Source organism: Hyperolius riggenbachi, chromosome 8, assembly GCF_040937935.1.
Source record: "Hyperolius riggenbachi isolate aHypRig1 chromosome 8, aHypRig1.pri, whole genome shotgun sequence".
In the NCBI taxonomy this organism is placed as follows: Eukaryota; Metazoa; Chordata; class Amphibia; order Anura; family Hyperoliidae; genus Hyperolius; species Hyperolius riggenbachi.
The window spans coordinates 272370526-272393902 of record NC_090653.1 but is presented as its reverse complement, the minus strand read 5'-3'; the positions used below and the strand labels follow the sequence as shown (position 1 = coordinate 272393902).

The 23377-nt window shown below is 43.8% G+C and overlaps 1 protein-coding gene across 5 annotated transcripts in view; it reads left to right on the top strand.

Moving 5' to 3' along the window:
• RAPGEF1 (Rap guanine nucleotide exchange factor 1) overlaps window positions 1–23377 on the top strand; it is a 215100-nt gene that overhangs the window by 61857 nt on the left and 129866 nt on the right. The window lies entirely within an intron of this gene.

The following is a 23377-nucleotide window of genomic DNA, read 5'->3' as shown; positions in this document are numbered from 1 at the left end:
TATAAAACCCTAATGCGGTAGGTGAGTATTTTGCAACAACGTACAATGGAAACAGCCTAGTGGCTTTATGGTGTTAATGGTTAATGTGTAACTGTTGGGCATAAAATCAAAAATCAATTCTTTATTTTTATCTGGTAAACAAGTAATGAGGATGCTATCCAGGCAAAGTTAAAATCACTCCAACTTTTCTTGTTGATAAATGATCATTCCTTAGTTTACCTGACTCTTATTTGGTACATTGCCGCACAAAGGAAGTTGCAGGGCATGCTGGGTTGTCATTTTTTGCTTCTCTACTTTCCCCTCAGTCTTAACTAATGCAGCCTGATTGGCTGAAGCCTCTTTCCCTCCTGTTTTCCCCTCCCACACCTCTGTTCCTCTCTCATTGGCCAATATTTCTCATGCGGAGCGGAGACAATGCACTTTCTATAGTGGAGGGCGGGCAATGCATACACAATCAGGCAGAGGAGAGTAAGGGAGGAAATTACATCAGGATTGGCTTCAAAATAGCCACAATTAAAATGAGAAATGCTAAAGATTTTATCATTTTTTTTTACTGTAGAAAAATCACTCAAATCAAAACGTGGACAGTGCAATATCTCTGTTATGTAAGTAGAGCAAGTATTTATCTACTTATATATGTGTTTTTTCTGAGCTAGTATGGTTGACAGCTCCTCTTTAAGGGCTCTGCCTCTGACACAGGAGACCTGGGTTTGAATCTTGCTCTCCCTGTTCAGTAAGCCAGCAGCTATTCAGTGAGGAGACCTTGGGCAAGACTGCCTAACACTGCTGCTGGGAGAAAAGCATGATCTAAACAATTTGTGTTTTGTCTGTGTATAGTGAGAATGGACACCATCCATTCTTATAAGCTAGCATTATTTCTGTTGTGATCTGCATTTTTTGCACAAGATGCAAACCTGAGTTCCGCTCACTGGAACAGACTGATGTGAATGGATACAGTCTTTGCATAGCATCCGTTTTGCATCCATGCTGATCTGTTCAGTTCCGATAACAGGAACATTTCCTGGCAGTGTGAATCCAGCCTTAGACTTTGCTTATCAAAGTTTGGTTAAACAGCCCATGCCACCCGTGACGATCGTCTGTTTTTAACGGCCTTTTGTTTTTGAACGACCGACATGCCAATTGAATCGCTGGGGATCGGAACGATCCTCATTGATTTGTGTAGGTTTTGTTTACGCAATCATTCATATCCATCTGGCCACATCTGCCGGTGGTGTACGTAGCTTTAGTAATAAAACTTAAGACTCTCTAGCACGGCAGAAGATGACAAAATAAATATGATATAGTACAAACTTTATTGAACAAAAGGCATCTTTTGTGTGTCTGATATGAAATATACTGTTCCGTTACCTGAAGAAGCGGGAAAGACCCTCCGTATGTGTTTTATTTGGTTTAATAAAGTATGTACTTTACCGTATGACTTTACCCCTCTCTACTGGGAGGTGAATAGCTATTGCATTCCTGCTGCCTCCCTTGGGGCGTCGCCTGTTCCCTATAAAAGCGCTAATTCTGAAGAACTCCCATGAATAGAAATAGTGCTGATCCTTTCCTGTGATTGGAACTTTTATCTCTATGTGGATCTGAAGAGGTATTTCTGCTGAGGTGACATCCCTTTTCTGCTGAAGAGGTGAATAGGCCCCTGGAGCTTTCTAGTGATCCTTGGAATGTGGGCTAAAGCAGATGCTGGGGATTCCATTATTCCGGGGAGATGACCTGCGTTCTGCCGATTCCAAATTATCCTGACCAGTTATTACAACATGAAGGGACAGAATGTTTCCTTTCTCATTCATGATTCTAGTACAGCAATGGCTGGATAGTGTACTGGTTAAGGCAGGGGTCTCAAACTCAATTTACCTGGGGGGGGGGGGGGGGGCGCAGGAGGCAAAGTCAGGATGAGGCTGGGCCGCATAAGGAATTTCACAATCGCGGCGCATCGCCGCCTCTGCCCGCCCCTCTCACTCTTCTTTCACAGAGAGGGGCGGGGAGAGGCGGCGATCCGTGCGGCGATTGACGTCAGGAGGGGCAGAGCTGAAGCTGAAAGATCTGCCCCTTCCAGGAAATGCCGGCGGATTACCCCCCGGGCGATTTGGGGGTTCTGCAGCCCTCGTTTAGCTGCGAGGATGCGGCGGATTACTTGGGAGCACTGAAGCGAACTATAAGGAAGCTTTTGCCAGCGAGTGCCACAAAATATTGTATCGAGGGTCGCAAATGGCCCGCGGGCCGCGAGTTTGAGACCCCTGGGTTAAGGGCTCTGCCTCTGATGCAGGAGACCTGGGTTCAATACTCCCTAACACTGCTATTGCCTATAGAGCGCAACCTAGTGGCTGCAGCTCTGGTGCTTTGAGTCCACCAGGAGAAAAGTGCAATTTAAATGTTATTTGTCTTGTCTACAGTAAAACCTCGGATTGAGAGGAACTTGGTTAAGGACTTGTTTCCACTTGTGCGCTTTGTCAGATTTTTCTCTCAGAAAATGTGCATTGATTTTGCAACTAATGTTAGTGAATGGGGCTGTTTTCCATTCAATGCAAATTTTCGTACGCGTGAAAAATTCTGATGTCCTGTATCATTTTTTTTGGAAATCGCGTACGATTCGCGTACAATGCTTTGTATAGGCAATGCGTTATTTGCCCGAAAATTCACATTAGATCCATGGTTACAGGAAGTTGTCAGCAGTCATGACTAAGCTGTTACTAGGCAGATTATGTACATTTAACTAATGCAAATTTTCGCGTGCGCAAATTAATAAAAACGCGTAACAATTTACATGCAAATTTTAACCAATCAGAAAAATCTTATTCGATTTTTTTTTTTGCAGGCGCTACAGTGGAAACATAGCCTTAAGAGCGCTTTGCAAGTCAAGCAAACATTTTTATGAAATTTTGACCTAAGCATGCATGCCTTGATATACAAGTATGGTACGAATACGCGCATCATGTCATCACAGCTGAGCAGATGGTGTTTCTCTCTTTGACACTGCTGAATTGTACTTAATCTAAGTGTAGGTAACTGTATAATGTCATATTTCCATGAAATGCTCAAAAGAAGGCAAAAGCAAACATCACTGGATACGTTCCTAACTAAAGCCACATAGAAAAAAAGTTGGGGTGATCCAACAGACGGCTAAGATTCTGGTAAGGTGGCCATACATGAGGAAACTTGATCTATCGCCCATCCGATTCAATTAATATAATAAAATCAGTGCCGCCAAGAGCATGCCTGATCGAAGTGAACAATTTCGGCCCGAAATTGGTCACATGTATTGATCAGATATGCTGCAAGAAGTCAGGCCGACGTGCTCGATCGGGTGTGCGGCAGTAACTGCGTGCAAAATAGGGACGATTAAATGCAGGGGAACCTCCGGCGCAGTGCCCCCTAGTGTAAAATTCACCCCGTGCATGCATACTTTGCCGCTGGCTCCATCTCTGCACTCTTCCTCCCATACACCCGAAGCACGAGCTTGGGGGAGCAGTGATATTTTTCCTGCCTCGCTGTTGGGATTGTTTACCATTTATAGTGTGACCCCATCCCTCTGTGTCATTCAGTGCTGCATGGTGTGAGTGGCTTTATAAATAACTGATAACTGTCATAGTTCTGTGTAGTGAGAACACGTTTCCTCATTGAGGCTGGTTTCACAGAGGGACGTTACAGATGCACGTTAGAGCAGCCTGTAACGCAGCCCACCGCACAGCAATGATAAATCAATGGGCTGTTCACAGTGCCCATGTTGCATTACATTGTACCTTGTACTTTGTAAGCGGCAGAGCCGCGTTAGACTGCTTGCACATGCTCTGTAAAGTTGGGGAGGAGCGGAGAGCGGCCGGTCACATGGCTAATTAATATTCACTGCACTCAGTGACGTGCAGTGTTTACTTCCTTGAGCGGCCGCGATTGGCCGGGCGGGACCACGTGATGCCGCATGCGTCCAAGAGTACGCATCACGGACGCCAGAGTGAGCTGCACAACGCGGCTCACTCCGACGTCCACACCAGAGAGCACCAGGCGTTGCGTTAGGGGCACGTTATGCGACCATAACGTCCCCTAAAACGCAACGTCCTGGTGTGAAACCAGCCTGAAGGGATCATCTCTGCCGTCACCAGTCAGGGCTCTTTCACATCTGAGCTGGTTTTTGGCATTTTGACGCAACGGCAATAGATTGCGTTAACCAAAGTAAAATGAAAGTCCATAGACTTTCATTTTACCTTTCAAATCTAATGCTGCGTTTTGGTGCCTTGCAGTTCGGCGCACCTGGGAGCTTTTAATCGTCAGCATTAGCGTTTTCCCATCGGGTTAATTAGAACTACCGCTGCTAATCAGAGTCGCACTGCAACTTCCCACGTCACATAACGCATGCATGAAATCAGGTTTGTGCACGTGTTGCCTAATGTGAAAGAACACTCAGTGCTGCATGGTGTGTCGTGGCTTTATAACTGACTGCTAGCCGTAGTTTTGTGCTTTGAGAATGTGTTTCCTCATAGAAGGGATCATCGCTGCAGCCACCAGTCAGTGCTGTATTCGGAGCCTGAACTTTGCTCATAGCTGCAGGCTGGACACTTCCAGTGAACAGTTACATAGTTGGCCTTTCCTAATCCAGCTGCTCTGAAAGCACTTGTCATGCAGAAGTTCTGCTGCAGTCTTGCCATTCAGACCTGACACTGCAAAAGTCATCAGTACAGGCACAATGCAAATTAATGTGTGTAGAAAACAAAAGTGTCTATTTGGCACTGATCGATTGGATACACAGCATTCACACGTGTTTTGAACGTGTTTTGATTAGGGATGGTCAGTTAGACCAGCTGCCTTGGCTTCATCCAGTTGGTCCATTTTCAAGCTCCATGCATTTACATATTTTGCATAATTTTGCATCAACTTAGAATTATTTGCATTAGAATAAGAGCCACTCTGAGCAGGGATGTGGAGTTGGTACAAAAGTCATCCGACTCCTCAGTTTATGAAACCTCCGACAGTCTGACTCCAGGTACCCAAAAATTGCTCTGACTCCTTGGGCAATATGCAATTCACTTTTTCACTGGAGTTTTCTCCTTGGAGATATTTTCAAACTTGTCAATAAAATGTCAAACCAGCAACAAAATACTTAAAATAGTTTTGATAGTACGTTTTCACCTACTTTTTGGTACTTTTTCAATTGCTAAGTGCTGAAATGTTGTTCTAAACAGAAAATTAAAAAATTATCTCCTAGGATAAAACTCAGGAGAAAAAAATAATTGCATATGGGCCCTTGACTCTAACTCCTTAGTCTAATTATCCTTACCATGGCTGTGGAGTTGGTACAAAAATCATCCGACTCTTCTTCAGTTTATGAAACCACCTACTCCGACCTAAGGTACCCATAATTGCTCCGACTCCTCAACTCCGACTCCACAGCCCTGCCTCTGAGGGACGGTTAGTGACCAGACTGTAAATAACCATAACATTTCTATAGCGCTTTTCTCCCATAGGACTCAAAGCGCTTAGGCTCTCTCAGATCAGTAAAGTGCTGCAGAAGATGTTGGTGCTGTATTAATGCTAGAAAACAATCTCGTTGACCTTGACACGTCAACGTGCGTTTGCAATGCATTTATTTTTTTTTGGTATTAAATGCCCTCTGGATAAATCACTTATTACATGGACACCATCAGATATGCCTCCTTAGTTTAACTGTTGCGTGTGCTGGCATATTGCCATAAATGGCAATTTTAACGCTAAGAAGCCCCACAGAAACCTACACAGTATATGGAGAATATTTACGTAAACAGATTCTATGTTTGATTGGAATTGAAAAATTTTGTCGACCAGAATGTTGGATGTTGCGATGCTATCTTAAGAGAAGCAGTAGGGTAGAAAAACTTCTTGCTTATATCTGAAGAGAGATTGCGGTAATCACCTGGTTTATGCAAACTATGAATAAATGCTTTCTGATCGCAGCTGGTGGAAATATTGCACCATTAACGGGCACCTAAGTGGGAAAGTCTGTACTGATTAATACGATAAGGTAAACAAGTTGAAAGTCTCTTCTGGACCTGCGGGGCAACCTGCACTGACTGCATCATGCATTTGCCTGTGGAGTATATGGATCCATAATACAATCTGTCTCGTCTGTTGGAATTGGACATCCTGTCTTGAGGCGTTATGTTGATTTCCTCAGTCACAATATCCTCAAGAAAATGCCATTTGATAGAGATGGGGTGAACAGCACAGTGTGTCGTATTTTCTAGACTCCCAATACTATATCCATTGGTACATATGCAAACAGTATGCAAACCGGTACTTTGTGACCCGCTGGCTGAGTGAACGGCAGAGCGCAATCAGCCGCTAATGGGAAGCCTACTGATTAGGAGGTGGAGGCAGTGTTGGGTGAAGCGGTAACGGTCCAAAAATAGACACAGCGTGAAACAGAAAAAACAGCAAGCAACGAGAATGAAAAATGAATACTCCTCTGCTCTGCAGACCATTGTACTCCTCCCCACACCACGGATAGCTTTCAGATTTCCAGCCCCCACCGCTTCACCTTAGTCACACCTCCCACAGGCCAGAGGAGGAGCAAGGTGGAGTGGAAGGCCAGCCCCGTCCCATCACACAACTCCCCTGCATTACACAACTGCTCAGAAACCATTTCAGTATCCACGCCACCTGCTTCTGAAAAAGGGAAGGTTAGCAACCATGATTGCCTATTACACCACCAATTACCAGTTAATCTGTGAGATGATTGGCAAGTTTGCACAATCAGAAGTGACTGTGGGGGGCGGTACTGCGGTGATGCTGCATCAGGGCCCTAACTAGTAGAAGCCCCAGTAAGAAGTCGCCACAGGAGCCTCGGTGAGGTATATTGAGTTTCTGAGGCTGGTGGGTGCCAATTATAGTATCTTGTAGGTGGAGTATTAAGATCTCTGCAGGTGGGCTTGATTTGGTTTTGCAGTTTGCAGCTCCTTTAAAGGACCACTATCATGAAAAAAGTAGGCAGTTAAAATTGGACAGATGACAGGTTTTGGGCCAGTCCATCTTTTTAAGGGGGATTCTCAGGGCTTTCTTTGTTTTCAACAGCATTTCCTTAACAGTTGCAAAATCTAACTGACATAATAGTGTGCAAGTGATTAGGGAGGCCGGCTGGTATCTTGCTATTTTGGCAGTTAAACTGCTGTTCAGGAAATGCTGTTGAAAACAAAGCAACCCCTTGAAATACCCTATGAGGAGATGGATTGTCCCAAAACCTGTCGGTTCTGTCAGATTTTAAATGCCTACTTTTTTTCACGATAGTGGTCCTTTAATGAAAAAAAAACTCGCAATACAGAAGAACTGCTGAAGATGCAAGTTCTGTTTCCCGCTGCACACTTGTTCTAATGGTGGATTTGCTGTCTACACAACCATTCTGAGTTTGAAAGTTTCCATTTTAAGCCTTGTGGGTGGAGCCATGGGAATGATTCCTTTGTGCCTCTGCTGGTCCTGCTGTGCATCCAGCAATGCTGTAGTTTGGCGCACACACAGTAATTGCAGTCTTCTTTTCTGTGCCCATGACAGGAATCTTCTGCCTCCTCCTCCCCCCAGCTGAGAGATTTAATTTAAGGTGTGAATCTTGTTCTGCCAAAATAACAGCCGGTGGAAAGGATATGCCAGGCAACATGTCTCATCAAGTCGTTATTAGTTGTGCTTTTGCAAATCCGATAGATTCACCCTAAGTGGTTTGTTTATCTGTCTGGATTCATAAGTTCCGATTTACCTCAGCATCTCAATCTGCTTTTACCAACTTCACCTGAGATCACTTTCCTTTCACCTCAGCGAAACTCCCACAATGCATCAGATCAGGACAGTAGGCAGTGCCATGTAAATAATCATGAATTTTTTACCTCTGTATGCCAAGCCTAGCTTCAAGAGGTGTTGGCTTAAACTCGAGCCTAGCTATAGCCCTTCATCTCACACAGACTTCAAAAAACAGCTGATTTTTCCAAACATCTTGCTAAACCCCAATTCACTAAGGCTGTTACTGCACTGAAAAGTAAAATTACTGATCAGTGAGGTAAGTATCTGAAATATCAATTCACAAAGATTAGAGCATTTGATAAAGCCAAGTGAGATGTGCGGTATTTAAGACCAGCTCAGATCTGTCAGAAACTAGCAATCAGCATGCAAAAACATTCACAGACTAAAGCAGAGAGCCAATAGGAAGACCCTCCACCTCCTGCTTCTCACTCCATTTGATCCGATGCACTGCCAGGCGGGGCATGAAAACTATAGAGCAGGAGAAATTGACAAAGAGGCTTTTTTGTATCCCTTTAGATGTTTTGATCTCTGTACTGACAAAGGGAAGAGAGACATCCCTACAGCTGGTGAGACAGTACCGAACCAGTGTTAGCGAATTGAAGCAACATTTTCAGCAAATTGCCAAACTTAACCACATATGGGGAAATGCCAAATGCAATATTTTACTGACCAAATTTATTTTTTTACCGTTCAGTTCTTTAGTGAATTGAATTCAAAAACCGAGTTCAAAGCAAAATTACATTGTAGCATAATGCACAGTAAAAACTTTTTTTCCCCTGTTCTTCATTGTCCTTGCATTTATCCTACCTGCGTTTGTTCCAAAGCAATGTAATCTGTGTAAAAATCACAAGCTACCTCTCCAGCTCAGAGTACATCAGTTCAATGGATATTCTATATTGTAACCTTCATTCATGATGCTCTTTCAATGAGGACAAAAATCTTACAATCACTGAGTCGTGCAGAGAAAATCTCTCTGCTGTTTGCTTGAGCCTCATACACAGGTATGAGGCAAGTCGCCTTAATGGGCACCCGATCCCTTTGGGTAACATTGCAGGTATGAGGCTGTACAGATGTGTTGCTAGCCTACAGGCTAGTGATGTGTCCTGTTGCTATGAGGAGCTGAGGGAGCAGCAAGCGCATGAAGAACAATGCTCTTGGCCAGCACTGAGCAGAATTGATCTACCGGTCTGATCCGCTGTCTGTAGCATTGGGGTTGCTGTACACACAATAGAATTCACAGCAGAGGTTGTTATTGGCCACCTTGGCCAAGTATCATTGTGTGTGTGTGTGTGTGTGTGTGTGTGTGTGTGTGTGTGTGTGTGTGTGTGTGTGTGTGTGTGTGTGTGTGTGTGTGTGTGTGTGTGTGTGTGGTTTAAAGATGTTCATTAACTATTCAATTTCCTGAACTATCAACCAGACGATCCGATAAATGTGATTGGCCAGAAACTATCAATCAGGCCCACAAATGGCAAGAAAAACGTAACCAGCCTTATCTAATGATCAACCCAAAAAACTCAACGGTAAATCGATTGTTCCTTGTTTGGTACCACCAACAATACCAGGTCGATCGGACAGGAAATTGGATAATTCATGGACATTTTAGCCTTATTTCCTGTAATTAGTGATCAAAGAACAATGTGGGACGTTGCTTCAGAAGTACACAATCCGAAACCAAGTACTCAAAGCGAAACCCACCGTTCTAGACCCCTACAATTTTGAATAAACTTTTAGAGCAGAGGGGGAATTTTGACTACTGGTATGTGCAAAATGTATTAATTTATTGGCTATAACTATTGTTCCAGATCATTTCATCTAGAAATCTAAAGTGTTTATAGTTCTCCATCTCTCAAATCTGCTGGCTTCTCTCTGCAGTTTGCCAGGACTGATTACCTTGCTCTGTGTAGTAAATGTCCAAATCTTTCACAAATAATGTTCATCTTCCCTGAATTTAGCAATCTACCTGATAATCTCAGGCCAAGGTCCCTTGAGCAATATTAGTTTCCAGAGGACGGACCTTATAGGCTGGATTTATCTTGTCGTGAGTTCCGGGCCTGAAGATTTAGCAATAAGTGATGTTTTTGGAGCACACTGGTTTTTCACTTAAACCCCGTCTTTACATCACTTCCTGCATGTTCAGCCTGGTACAAACATGCATCCAAAGCTCCTCAATCCCTTAAGTACCCATCTTAAAATGCCATTCTTCTTACACCATTTGTGCTGTTTGTTTCAAGGCTGCTCTTGAAGACAGAAAAAGGAATTTTCAATGATTGGTTCTGAGAACTTCGCTAAGAAGTGTTTGAGGTCTGTATGGCACTATATTAAAGGACAATTGAAGTGAGAAAAATATGGAGGCTGTCATATTTATTTTCTTTTAAACCATGGCAGTTGCCTGGTGGTGGGGGTTGAGGGGCAGATGGGACACAGAGGCATGGTCCTTGCTGCAGGACATGCCTCTTTGCGCCCCCCCCTTCCCAGCATGCTATCACCTCACTGAAATTGGCGACATGCAGTGGTCACCAATCTCAAGGGGTAGGGAGGAAATGTATTTCCTGCCTAAACGCCCACTGCAGGCCTTCCCCAGCTGCCATTGGGCAGCTCTGTCTTTCCCTGGCCGCCAGGGGCTACAAAAATAAGTCGGCCATAGCAGGCCACAAGAGCAGCGGAGACTGCGGCTGCCTGTACCCGTCCAGCCACCTGGATCAGGTAGCATTGCTTTTTATTTACGGTACTAATAATCCCCACCTTGGGTTTACTTTAAAAGGAAACAAATATGGCAGCCTCCATATCCCTCTCACTCCAATTGTCCTTTAAGTGTGGCTTCTACCTACATAGAAGTGGCCGGTGGCTCAACCTCCACGGCATTATCAGTATGAAACATGGCACAATTTTTTTTTCACCTTTTGTGGTTTTGTTCTCTGAGATAACCTTGTAAGTATTCAAAGTGCAGATCTAAAAATTAATTTGTATAGGTTAGCAATTTTAGTGCATATATTTTACTTGTTTTTTGAGATGGGCCTTCTACAGGCAAAAATTATATCTTAAAGTTTTGATCACATGACCCAGATCCAAGTTTGTACAAGGAGTCTGTTTTAGGTTCGGTGGGTGTGGCTACTGTTATTGCTCGAATTGCAGAGTCTTGCTTTTCAGACTACAAGGTGGAAAGTAGTGATGGTCAAGTAGATGCAAATGACTTCGAGTTGATGCACATTTATGCAAGTTTATGCAGCTTGAAAATGAGCCAATAGAATTTCACCTCAGAATATCAGTCAAGAATGTGATTGGTTCATTTCAAGCTGCATACATTTGCATACAAATTTGCATAAATTTGCATCAGCCTGAAATTATTTGCTTCCACCTAACCATCACTAGTGGAAAGCTCAAACTGAATGTTTTTGAGAAAAATGCAGCCTATAGCAATGTTAAGGTGCCCATACACTTGGCCGATGGTTAGCAGATTTGACCATCAGATCCCTTTCAAATCTGATCAGAGAGGCATCTATTACTGCCACACACTGCACACGTTTTCAATAGATTTCAGCATGGAAATTCAGTGCATCACCCCCTGCCGGCCTAGCCTCCCGTGTCACGTGGTACGGGCATCCCCATTGGCCGTGAAGAAAGACGCAGGACACTAGAGGTGGCGTGCCCATGGATAGGTCAGCCTGAAACACTCACCACAGGCCTAGAGGAAGGGGTTACATGTTTTCCATGGGGGAGACCGTCCGGGGTCAGTTGGTCAGCAGGGAATCGAATGCCGCTTCCACCATGCACACAATGCACCCTTTCCATCAAGATCTTTCCAGGATAATGGATTGATCGGTTTCGTCTGGAAATCGAATTGACAACTGTATATCCACGTTTCGGCATCGATCTCTGCCAGATTTGAGCATTATGATTGAATCAGCTGGATATTGATGACTGAACTCGAGTCATTGGCCTCAATTCACTAAGCAATTTAGACTAGTCTACTGATGGTTTTAAGTCTACTGATGGTTTGGTGCAATGTTTTAGACTTGTTTTTAGACCTGGGGCCATATGCAATTCACTTATTCACCTGAGTTTTCTCCTAGGAGATAATTTTTAGTCTTCAATTTTAAAATAACTTTCCAGCACTTTTCAATTAAAAAAGTAGGTAACGTACTCTCAAAATTATTGAGTATTTTCTTACTTGCTGGTGGCTGTACAGGCATTTTAATGACAAATTTAAAAATATCACCTAGGAGAAAAAAACTCAGGGGAAAAAGTGAATTGCATATGGCCCCTGGTCTAAAACATTTGGTAATTAGGTCGGTAAAGCAGGGGAAATGATCAAAAGCTGCCATTCACAAAGGCAAACAAGGAGTAACCACGCCCACTTTTCCTGACAGAGATTAGACCAGCTGATTTCTGTTGGTAAAGTAATTTTGTGAGGTATTTTAGACGTGAGGATGGAACCTTTTGAATTCATTAAGCAGGAGTTTAAGGCCTAATCCACACTAGGTCCGGAAACTTATCCGTGGCTCCGTTTTTCAGCCCTGATGGAAAACTTGAGTCCCGGATACTAATGTTAAAAATAGCAGCCGTCCTCACCCAAGAAAAAAACGGATCAGTCTGCGTTTGAAGGGACCCGTTTTTAAAACCTGAACGGAAGGTCCGGAATTGCTGCATTTTTACGGACTACGGATACATGGATGGGTAGTGAAAAGCAACGGGAAAACGCAACTCCATCTCCTCAGGCAAAATGGCACCCAAAACAGGTGAAAAAACGGATAGCCTGAACTTCCTTCTCCTCCCCTCAACGTCATCTCTGACAAAGCCACTCCCAAAACACTCCCCTGTATATTACAAATATCCTTACATCTACAATATCATAATCTACTTTCATTACAGAACAACCACTCCCACTTCCCATCTATTGTTCCAAATCCACTCCCACAGCCCCCGCCACTACATTCCCCATGCTCAAAAAATGTTCTAAGCATTAACCACACCCACGTCCTGCCCACTGATTCCCATTGACAAAATGATTAATTATTGGCCCAAAAACTCCTCCCACTACCTTCCTAATGGCCAAATTCCCATAGAGACGTTTTCTGTCCGTTTTCTGGGGTAGGAAACGGATGCACTTTTTTTGAAAAACTGATCAGTTTGCGGTCTGGTGGTACTTCCCCTAATCCCTGACTGCAGCGTCCGTCCTGCAACCGTGCCTAGTGTGGACCTAGCCTAATTGTATGCAGAGGAGAGCTCATCAGAGGAGAAGGATGTCAGTCATAGCTACTCGTTTGTGAATTGCATCTTTTGATAATTTCCCCTGCTTTACCGACCTAATGACTGACTGTTTTAGATCAGGTCTAAAAACAGATCTAAAACATTTGGTAATTATTAGTGAATTCCCTTTTGATGCAATTGATTTACACCAAACCATCAGTAGACTAAAAACCATCAGTCTAAACTGCTTAGTGCATTGAGGCCATTGTATGGACACCCTTAGTTGTTTGATTTTAGGTAAATCGGAGCTCATACGTTGAGCAGTAAGAGCTGTGCTACGCAGTGCTGCCCAGGTTCTGGCATGGAGTCTGGTAGTGAAGCAGATCTGCAGTCACTCAATGTACTGTGTCTAAAATAAACGTCCTGCTCTCCCTGTAGCATGAAATATATACAGCACTGCACAAGTAAACTTTTGTTTTGATGCCAAATAGACACTTGTTCTTTCTCTCTGATCTGTGCTTCTGTGGTTGTTACGCTTACAGGAAGCCACTGTGCTAAATGAGGTAGCTTCAGCTTTTGGGTTTTAGGTATTGCTTCCTTATTACTCCTACAGACTACCTTCTTTTATTATGAGTGAAAGAGAAATAGCGCAGGCAGCAATGAGTACTAATATTCTACTTAGTGTATTCAACTATCTAGCTAACTGGCGCTCACTGGTTTATATATTGATATCCTTAAAGGACCACTATCGCGAAAAGTTGTAAAATTTAAAATACATGTAAACACATACCATACAAACAAGAAGTATGTTTCATATAGAGTAAAATGAGCCATAAATTACTTTTTTCCTATGCTGCCTTCACAATAGGTAGTAGAAATCTGACAGAACCTCCCCCCCTTTTTTTTAACCACTTTATCCACCAGTACAGTATATCTATGTCCTCTGTGACTTCATCTAAGCCACGAGTCAGTAGATATACGTCTGGTAGCAGAAGCAGTGCTGTGAAGGATTGGGCTTGCTCCTGTGTACATTTCTGGCACTATCTGATGCAGCACTAATTGGTGAATGGGAATATAAGTTTCCTGAGCTAATGAGATTGATTTTTACCATTTAAAATACTTTTATTTTCTCAGTTCACAGTGAAAAATACACTCTACCATTATTTCAGAATCAAATATTTTCACCATAAATTATGACAGGAACGTAATCTAAGTTTTGTGATAAACGGTAAGGATAGCCGAACACATTTTTTTTTTTAATCTACAGTAGCACTTTTTATTTTTAAACTGGAATTGGTAAAACTGAGAAATAGTGTGTTTTTTCTCTATTTTTTCCTTGGTTTCCCAATAAAATTCATAGAAAACAAAATTGCTCAAGGGAAAAAATGGCATACAATGAAAGCCTAGTTTGTCTTGAGAAAAACAATATATATTTCATTTCTGTGACATAAGTAGGGATACAGTTATTGCTGATTAAATAAGGGCACAGCTAAACTGTCAAAACTGCTCTGGTCCGTAAGTGGGAAACCAGGTCTGGATGCGAAGTGGTTAAACAGTTTTTAACTATTTTATCCGTATCTGGCGCCTCTGTTTTGAACAATTGTTTGCACATATACAGTATATCATAGTTGGCTTTAAACCGGACACGAACTCAGAACATGCTCTCAAGAAAAACATTTCTTTGTTACAGCTTACTGAACTCCTGCAATAAATCTGCAGTGTCTACTTCCTGCTTTCATGGAAGCAGACATAGGATTAACCTCCTGTGTTGACATATTAGCTGTATCTGCCGAGGACTGATGAATTTCTGTGCTGACACAGCTGAGAGATCAAATTACGTTTGTGACTACTTCAAGATGAAGGGGAATTAGTCCATCTCTTCTGTCTAAAAATACACAGGGTGAATGTTTTTTTCTGTTTTCCTTGTGTCCTGTGCAAGAGTTCAGGTCCGCTTTTTTTGTCACAAATAATTTTTATTGTTTTTTAAAGAGAAATAACAAGTAAATGCTTTTCATAGAACATTTAGAAACATAACAGTAGTAACATGTGTACTAGATAAGGTACAGAAGAGTCTGCAAAAGCAGAGGTAATTTCTGCATATATAGAGGTGGGTGTCGGTAGCACGAGGCAACAAATGCCGGCACCCCGTTAAGTCAACAAGTAGCTCATGTCAAGAATTATTACCAAGGCCACCTCAGAGATGGTGGCATAAGTGCTCTTGACTATTGGTACCTTACATCTAAATATAAAGTTTTAAGTATTATAAGGTTGGAGAAGTACTTAGCGAGGAGGGTATCCTCTGATTCTGTTAGCCCGACATCGAGGGCTAATGCAGCCGTGGAGTGGATGGGACAGAACCATCCAGTAGGAGGAGAATGAGGTGGGAAAAGGAAAGGACAGAAAAAGTTGAAGGAGTGGGGGAAGGGGTGTCATTCGCCGAAACGCTACCACTTAGGGGTATTGAGTGAAGGTATTATACCGCTGTAAGCGAGGACGGGAGCCAATGAGAATAGTTAATAAAGTAAGGCTTCCAGACCTTTTCAAATTGTGGGAGAGAGTCGTCTAGTATGGCTTTCATTTTTTCAAAACCACTTTAAATTAAAAAAAAAAAAGTTATCCAATCTGAATATGTATTCTTCAGATGGCCATTGGATATTAGTCACTTGTCATTGTCATGTAACATCATTTGGCTACATTTTTTTATACCTGTTGTCCGATATGGCAGTATAGTTCGTGGGACGTTTCAAACTATTTTTATCTGTGTGTACAAGGTTTAAAGGACAACCGCGGTGACATGATGAGATAGACATGTATGTACAGTGCCAAGCACACAAATTACTATGCCGCTGTCTTTTTTTCTTTCTCTGCCTGAAAGAGTTAAACATCAGGTATGCAAGTGACAGTTTCTGTCTGGGTCGGGACTGGGTCGGACTATAGCGTAACCCTCACTGATAAGGAATTACAGCCATAAAAGCCTGGCAGAAAATGGCTTCTGAGAGCAGGAAAGAGATAAAAAGGGTAAATAGTTCATAGATTTGAACAGTGGCATATTTCAATGATGGTGTCATTGAGCAGAGACAATGACACCGTAAAAACTTAAAAACTAGATTTCAATATTAAATTTAACGGTGGGATATCTAAAAAAGTCATTTTTAGGAGGAGGATGATAAATGCAATTGTTTATCTCATTGGTGTATTTTCACCTCGGAAGTCTTTTTTAAACGGTAACTGAGGTGAGAGGGATATGTAGGCTGGCATGCTTATTTCCTTTTAAATAATGCACATTGCCTGGCTTTCCTACTGATCCTCTGCCTCTAATACTTAAAGAGGAACTCCAGTGAAAATAATTTAATAAAAAAAGTGCATTTTTACAATAATTATGTATGAATGATTTAGTCAGTGTTTGCCCATTGTAAAATCTTTAAAATCCCTGATTTACATTCTGACATTTATTACATGGTGACATTTTTACTGTTGGCAGGTGATGTAGCTGCTGCATGTTTTTTTGGCAGTTGGAAAAAGCTGTAAACAGCTATTTCCCACAATGCAGCAGGGTTCACAGACAGGAAACTGCCAAGCGTACATACTTTTCTTGTTTCTTGTGGGAGGGGTTTCACCACAATATCAGTCATACAGAGCCACCTGATGGTCTGTTTGTGAAAAGGAATAGATTTCTCATGTAAAAGGGGGTATCAGCTACTGATTGGGATAAAGTTCAATTCTTGGTCGAGTTTCTCTTTAAAGCCATAGATCCTTAACGAGATGTGTAGCGGTTTTTACAAAACCGCTAGCGGTTTGCCCTGAACGGGAATCGCGTGATTTCCGCTCAGGTGTGAATGGGCCCTTACTGTAACAATATTTGTAATCTGATACACGAAAACGCTTAAAAAAAAAGCTAGGCATGTTTAGAAAACATGCCTAGAATGGCTCTGACATCTGCTTCAAAAACCTCTAGCGTTATGCAGAGAGAGGTTTTTGGTGTGCACTGGGCCTTATGGCCCATACTCACAGGCAACTTTTAGGGCCTGTCGCCAGCACACGTGAGCGTGTGGGCGACAGGCCGGCGACAGCTCCTCGCCAGGTCCCTCCGTGTACACACGCGGAAGAGGGACCAGCGGCGCGACGGAAGCTGACGCTGACGTTCCTCCTCCCCCCGCCAGAAGCTCCGTATACTTCAATGGAGGTTGCTGTCATTAGTTTGCGTACTCACGCGGACTAGCGACAGTTGCGGCGGAGTTGCAGCGGCGACTGTCACCAGGCGATTGAGCAGTTCAATCGCCTGGCGACATCAGCGACGGGCGACAGTTCGGGGTGCGCGCCCGTGCAACGGCGCATACTCACGGGCAACCTGTCTCCGCAACACGCGCGTGCCGCGTGTTGCGGCGACAATTGTAGCCCGTGACTATGGCCCATTAGATCCAACTGACCATATAAAGATCAGCGGGACTGCCAGGCAACTAGTATTGTTAAAAAGGTAATAAATACGGCAGATAGGTCTCAACCTTTGATTCCTTTTAAGTTCATTGAGACTGTACGGAGAGGCTTGGAAAATATCAATGCATAATTATAGAGTACTTAGCGAACCTGCCGTATGTGTGTCAGTGTAACGATGATGATGTAATCCACAACAGAGGCAAACGCCGTCATTCAAAAAGGGGTACACGCTGTAATAATAATTCAAACCACTTAACTAAAGGATAAAAATGAGTCCTGATGAAGCTACCTTATTTTTTGTCTTTGGATGTGTAATCCTTCCCAGCAATCTCTAGTAGTTTTTGTATCTCACTCACTGTATATGTGTGTGTGTGTGTGTGTGTGTGTGTGTGTGTGTGTGTGTGTGTGTGTGTGTGTGTGTGTGTGTGTGTGTGTGTGTGTGTGTGTGTGTGTGTGTTGACCAAATGGTTGCCCTGTTCATTAACCTGTGCCCATTTCCTATCCTGATGTTGTGGGAACAGCTGTCACGTCCTGTCAGTGGCTGAGGCCAGGTTCTCTGGCCATCGGCAGGTTGTCAGTGCTGATTACTGAGGAGACAGACACTGGATGGCGGAGGACAGCTGCACAGGAAAGGTGTTGTGTCTTCCCTCAGGAAGCCGCTGACTTTATTGTGTCTGCTAGGAAGTCGGGTATTAACAGTCCATCGTGTGAGGTATATTTACTTCTTACTCATTAACGTGTGTCGGCATGTGTGAAAGCCGGATTTTATGACCGTTTTTTTTCCCTCCTCAGTAAGAGCACTGTACTGTGTTCAGGCTTATGGTAAAACGGAGAAAAAACTGGACAAGACAATGGTAGTGTTCACTCCTCCCCCTCACAAATACGGGCTGGACTTTACAGGGTATGCTTAGAAAGGGATGGGCTCCCTCAAATGAAGTAAAGGGGAAAATGGTACATTTAACCTGCAGTTTAGCCACCAAGTTGCTGGTAAAAAGTGCCTTCTGGTTGCCATATAATGCATCGAATGGGAACATTTCTGGCCACGTGTCAACGGTTGACACCAATTTTGTTGGAAAAAAAGGCTTCATGTACCGCCTGCAACCACCACAGGATTGGCTGACAGGAAGTTAAAGAGTACCTCCAGTATAGAGGATAGTGCCTGTCAGGTCAGGCTCGGTCTTAAGAGGATAATTAAGCCTGTCAAAAAAGCAGTTGAACTTACCTGGGGCTTCTTGCAGCCCCCTGCAGTCAACTTGTGCCCACGGTGTCCTTCCGAGACCGTCCAGCCAGCAGTGACGACCCCCTCAAAGCTGGCCGAATGCGGCTAGTCTTGCATGCGCGGCCATGTACCACACACACCTTGATCACCGTCTTGTCATTGGGAGTGTTCTGCACATGTAGGGTGGCAATTTTCCCGTAATGCGCAGAACGCTGCTGTGCGTGGAAACGCGATTAGGCGGCGTGTGGCTGGCCAGCTTTGTAGAGGTCGCCGCTGCTCACTGGAGGGTCTCTGAAGGATTGCGCCGACACAGGTGACTGGATCATTAGGACAGAGCGTGACATGACAGGGTCTGTCATTTATACTAAAGGAACTCTTTAAAGAGAATCTGTATTGTTAAAATCGCACAAAAGTAAACATACCAGTGTGTTAGGGGACATCTCCTATTACCCTCTGTCACAATTTCGCCGCTCCCCGCCACATTAAAAGTGGTTAAAAACAGTTTTTAAAAGTTTGTTTATAAACAAACAAAATGGCCACCAAAACAGGAAGTAGGTTAATGTACAGTATGTCCACACATAGAAAATACATCCATACACAAGCAGGCTGTATACAGCATTCCTTTTGAATCTCAAGAGATCATTTGTGTGTTTCTTCCCCCCTGCATCTCTCATGCACTGAAGTTTCAGGCTGCTCTTTTCTTTCTGCAAACAGCTTTGCCCTTGTCTGTAATTCTTCAGTATGTGAAAGCCCAGCCAGCTCAGAGGACGATTTATCCAGCTTGTAAAAGATAAGAGAGAAGAGAGAAGCTGCTCTAATCTAAATAACACACAGGCAGTGTGCAGAGAGGGGCCTGGAAGGGGGAGTTCATAGCAGAACCACAACACTGAAGAACTTGGCAGCCTTCCAGACACAGGCTGACAAGTCTGACAAGAGAAAGATACATTGATTTATTACAGAGACAGTGATAGTATAAAGTGCTGCAGTAAGCCAGAACACATTAGAATAGCTTTTGGAACTTGTAGGATGATAAAAACTAGGATGCAATTTTTGTTACGGAGTCTCTTTAAAGAGACTCCGTAACAAAAATTGCATCCTGTTTTTTATCATCCTACAAGTTCCAAAAGCTATTCTAATGTGTTCTGGCTCACTGCAGCACTTTCCACTATAACAGTCTCTGTAATAAATCAATGTATCTTTCCCCTGTCAGACTTGTCGGCCTGTGTCTGGAAGGCTGCCAAGTTCTTCAGTGTTGTGGTTCTGTGATGAATCTCCCCCTCCAGGCCACTCTATGCACACTGCCTGTGTGTTATTTAGATTATGGCAGATTCTCTCTTCTCTCTTATCTTTTACAAGCTGGATAAATCGTCCTCTGAGCTGGCTGGGCTTTCACATACTGAGGATTACAGACAAGGGCAAAGCTGTTTGCAAGAAGAAAAGACCAGCCTGAAACTTCAGTGCAGAAGAGCAGAAGGGGGAAATAAACACACAATGATCTCTTGAGATACAAAAGGAAGGGTGTATACAGCCTGCTTGTGTATGGATGTATTTTCTATGTGTGGACATGCTGTACATCAACCTACTTCCTGTTTTGGTGGCCATTTTGTTTGTTTATAAACAAACTTTTAAAAACTGTTTTTAACCACTTTTAATGCGGCGGGGAGCGGAAAAATTGTGACAGAGGGTAATAGGAGATGTCCCCTAACGCACTGGTATGTTTACTTTTGTGCGATTTTAACAATACAGATTCTCTTTAAAGAATCCTTCAGAATTACTTTTACACGTTATCTTTATGGGCCGATGAACCGTACCTTCCTAAGGGAATGTGGATAAATAATACTTTTTATAAAATTGTTACCGATAGTGATCTACTCCATTAAACCCCATTATGAGGGAACTGGATTGTTTCCATGCGTATCTGGTTGTGTTAAAATACGTTTACTTCAGAACTATATTTTTTCTGTGAACTGTTAAGTAGAACAAAATGTAACCTAATGTGCTGTGCTCGTCTTAGCTTTTCTGCCAGTAGTGTATATATTGTAATATATCTTCCTGCTTGGTCACTGTCAGTCTTGGGCTAGGCAATGCTACTTCCAAAACAATGCAGCAGTAGGGTAGATGGCAGTCAGGGCCACACCCCTTCACAGAACATGCTGTGGGAGGGTGGGTGTCAGCCAGTGCTATGTCCCTTTCCAGAAGATGTGGACGGCAACCAGGAGGGCCATGCCCCTTCCCAGAAGATACTGCAGAAGGGTGGGTGGAAGCCAAGGTCATGTCCCTTTCCAGAAGATGCTGCTGGAACGTGAGTGGCAGCCAGGGCCGCACCCCTTCCCAAAAGATATGGGAGGGTGTGTAGCAGCCAGAACTATGCCCCCTCCCAGAAGAGACAGTGAGAGGGTGGGTGGCATCTGGGGCTATGCCTCCTCCCAGATGATGCAGTGAGAGGGTGGGCGGCAGGCAGGGCTTTGCCCCCTCCCAGAAGATGCGGTGAGAGGGTGCGTGGCAGCCAGGACTATGCCCCCTCCCAGAAGATGCAGTGAGAGGGTGGGTGGCAGCCAGGACTATGCCCCTCCAGAAGATGCAGTGAGAGGGTGCGTGGTAGCTAGGTCTATGCCCCCTCCCAGAAGATGCAGTGACAGGGTGTGTGGCAGCCAGGTCTATGCCCCTCTCAGAAGATGCAGTGACAGGGTGCGTGGCAGCCAGGACTATGCCCCCTCCCAGAAGTTGCAGTGAGAGGGTGGGTGGCAGCCAGGACTATGCCCCTCTCAGAAGATGCAGTGAGAGGGTGCGCGACAGCCAGGTCTATGACACCTTTTAGAAGTTGCAGTGAGAAGGTGGGTGGCAGCCAGGGCTGTGCCCCCTCCCAGAAGATGCAGTGAGAGGGTGGGTTGCAGCAAAGTCTATGCCCCTCCAGAAGATGCAGAGAGAGTGTGCGCGGCAGCCAGGTCTATGCCCCTCCCAGAAGATACTTTGGGAGGCTAAATGGCAGCCTGTTCCATGCCTTGTCCTAGGAGACCCTGTAGGAGTTAAGGGAGGAGGGACTGTGCTATTTTATAAAGCAGCACTATCTATGGCCTGTTTGGAGATTATGACAGCAGGCAGCTCTTTAGGGTTCCTTGAGTTTTGCTCATCTTTATTCATTACTTATTTAGGTACAGAAGCTCTAGAGCTTTTCTATGTCATGCAGTCACAACACGCAACATTTCAGCACATGCTGTTTATATTATAATAGTCCCGGGCTGGGACATGATTCACCCACCCCATAGACTGCAGTGCATTCTTCAGCCCGGCTATGGCAGCTGCCGTGCTGTGGCTGCCGAGAAGTGATATTTAGCACAGGATTGTGGTCAGTAAGCCGCCATGTGCTGGATGGTGACTGTTCAGACTATTTCTAGCTGTGCGGTTTTATCGAGAGAGCTTCTTTGCATTACTCATGCTCAGTGCTGTCCCTCCAGCTTGCAGCAGCTGCAGAGATGAGAGCACTCCTGTGCACGGCCTGCCTCTGCCTGACGCATCTCTCAACTTTCATCTCGGCTGCATAACTTTTTGTCTTGACTGAAATCTGAGCAACAGGAACTCTGACATGTGACTAAAGGCCCATACACACGGCATACATTTGTCTGTAATTGTGAGGCAGCGACAAACAGACAAGAGACAACAGCATACTTACATACACCCAAGAGTCAATCCTTTCCCATGTTGAGGCAACATAGCATATTTTTGGCAGCGGCAATTTGAGTTTGTGACAGTTGTACACCCGCGACAGAAAGATTGAAGACATGACAGAAGCTGTCTGCCACAGGCTACGTATAGTAGCAGTACTATGGTAGCGACTCTGCTGTCTGTAGAAGACTTTTGTACACATGACAAGACACCAGCAGACTTGACGGCGGTTTGTGAGACAAAAGTCACAAGAGATTCACCAGTTGAATCGCTCAAACATGGCTGTGTCTGCAGACAGTCGTTTTCACGCCGCTCAACACGTGTCTGTACAGACATTTGTACGCTGTGTGTATGGGCCTTAAACATCTCGGTAATCTGCATGTTATCTTTAATGAAAAAAGCTTTTAAAAGGCATCATTGGTTCCAGAAATGCAGCTTCACTGGACCTGTTTTTTATGTAATATTTTTTTGTTACTGGCCTGGTGTTTTCTGCTTAGGGTAGCATTCCAGCCAAAATGTTGTTTAGGTAGGGTTATCATTGCGTAAAACTGAACGTTCTTTGCATCTGTTTTTTGCATTAAAATTTGCGTTCGTATACAAATGTTTGCAAGCATTTTTTCTTGAGCTGTGGATTTGAGGTGTCGGAGCAATTTGGGGAACCTGGATTCGGAGGCTTCATAAACTGACGAGTATGAGTCGAAGTTGGATGATTTTTCCACAGCCTTGATTTTTTTTTTTTTCAGAAAGGTTAATAAAAATCAGGGCCACTTTCCACTATACTGACGAGCTTCTTGCGGGATGCACGCCAGCACTTTCAGAGGCATATCTTGGGATAAACTGCGCCCAGGGAAAGGGGGACGCGCATTCTCTAAATATCTTAACATGTAGTTTTGATTTAATTGGTTGTGTGCAAGTTGAAGTGAAGCATGGCCTGTAAGAATGGAGTATCGCAATAGGTCAGCCTATGCATAGCCCACAAATAACAGTTGGGCAGCTTGTTCCCCTAAAAGATGTAACTAATGTCCCCCAGATACAAACTAGCATCTGTATGGAGAACACCAAGGATGCTACAGAGCAGCATCCCCAGTAAGAGACACCTATGGC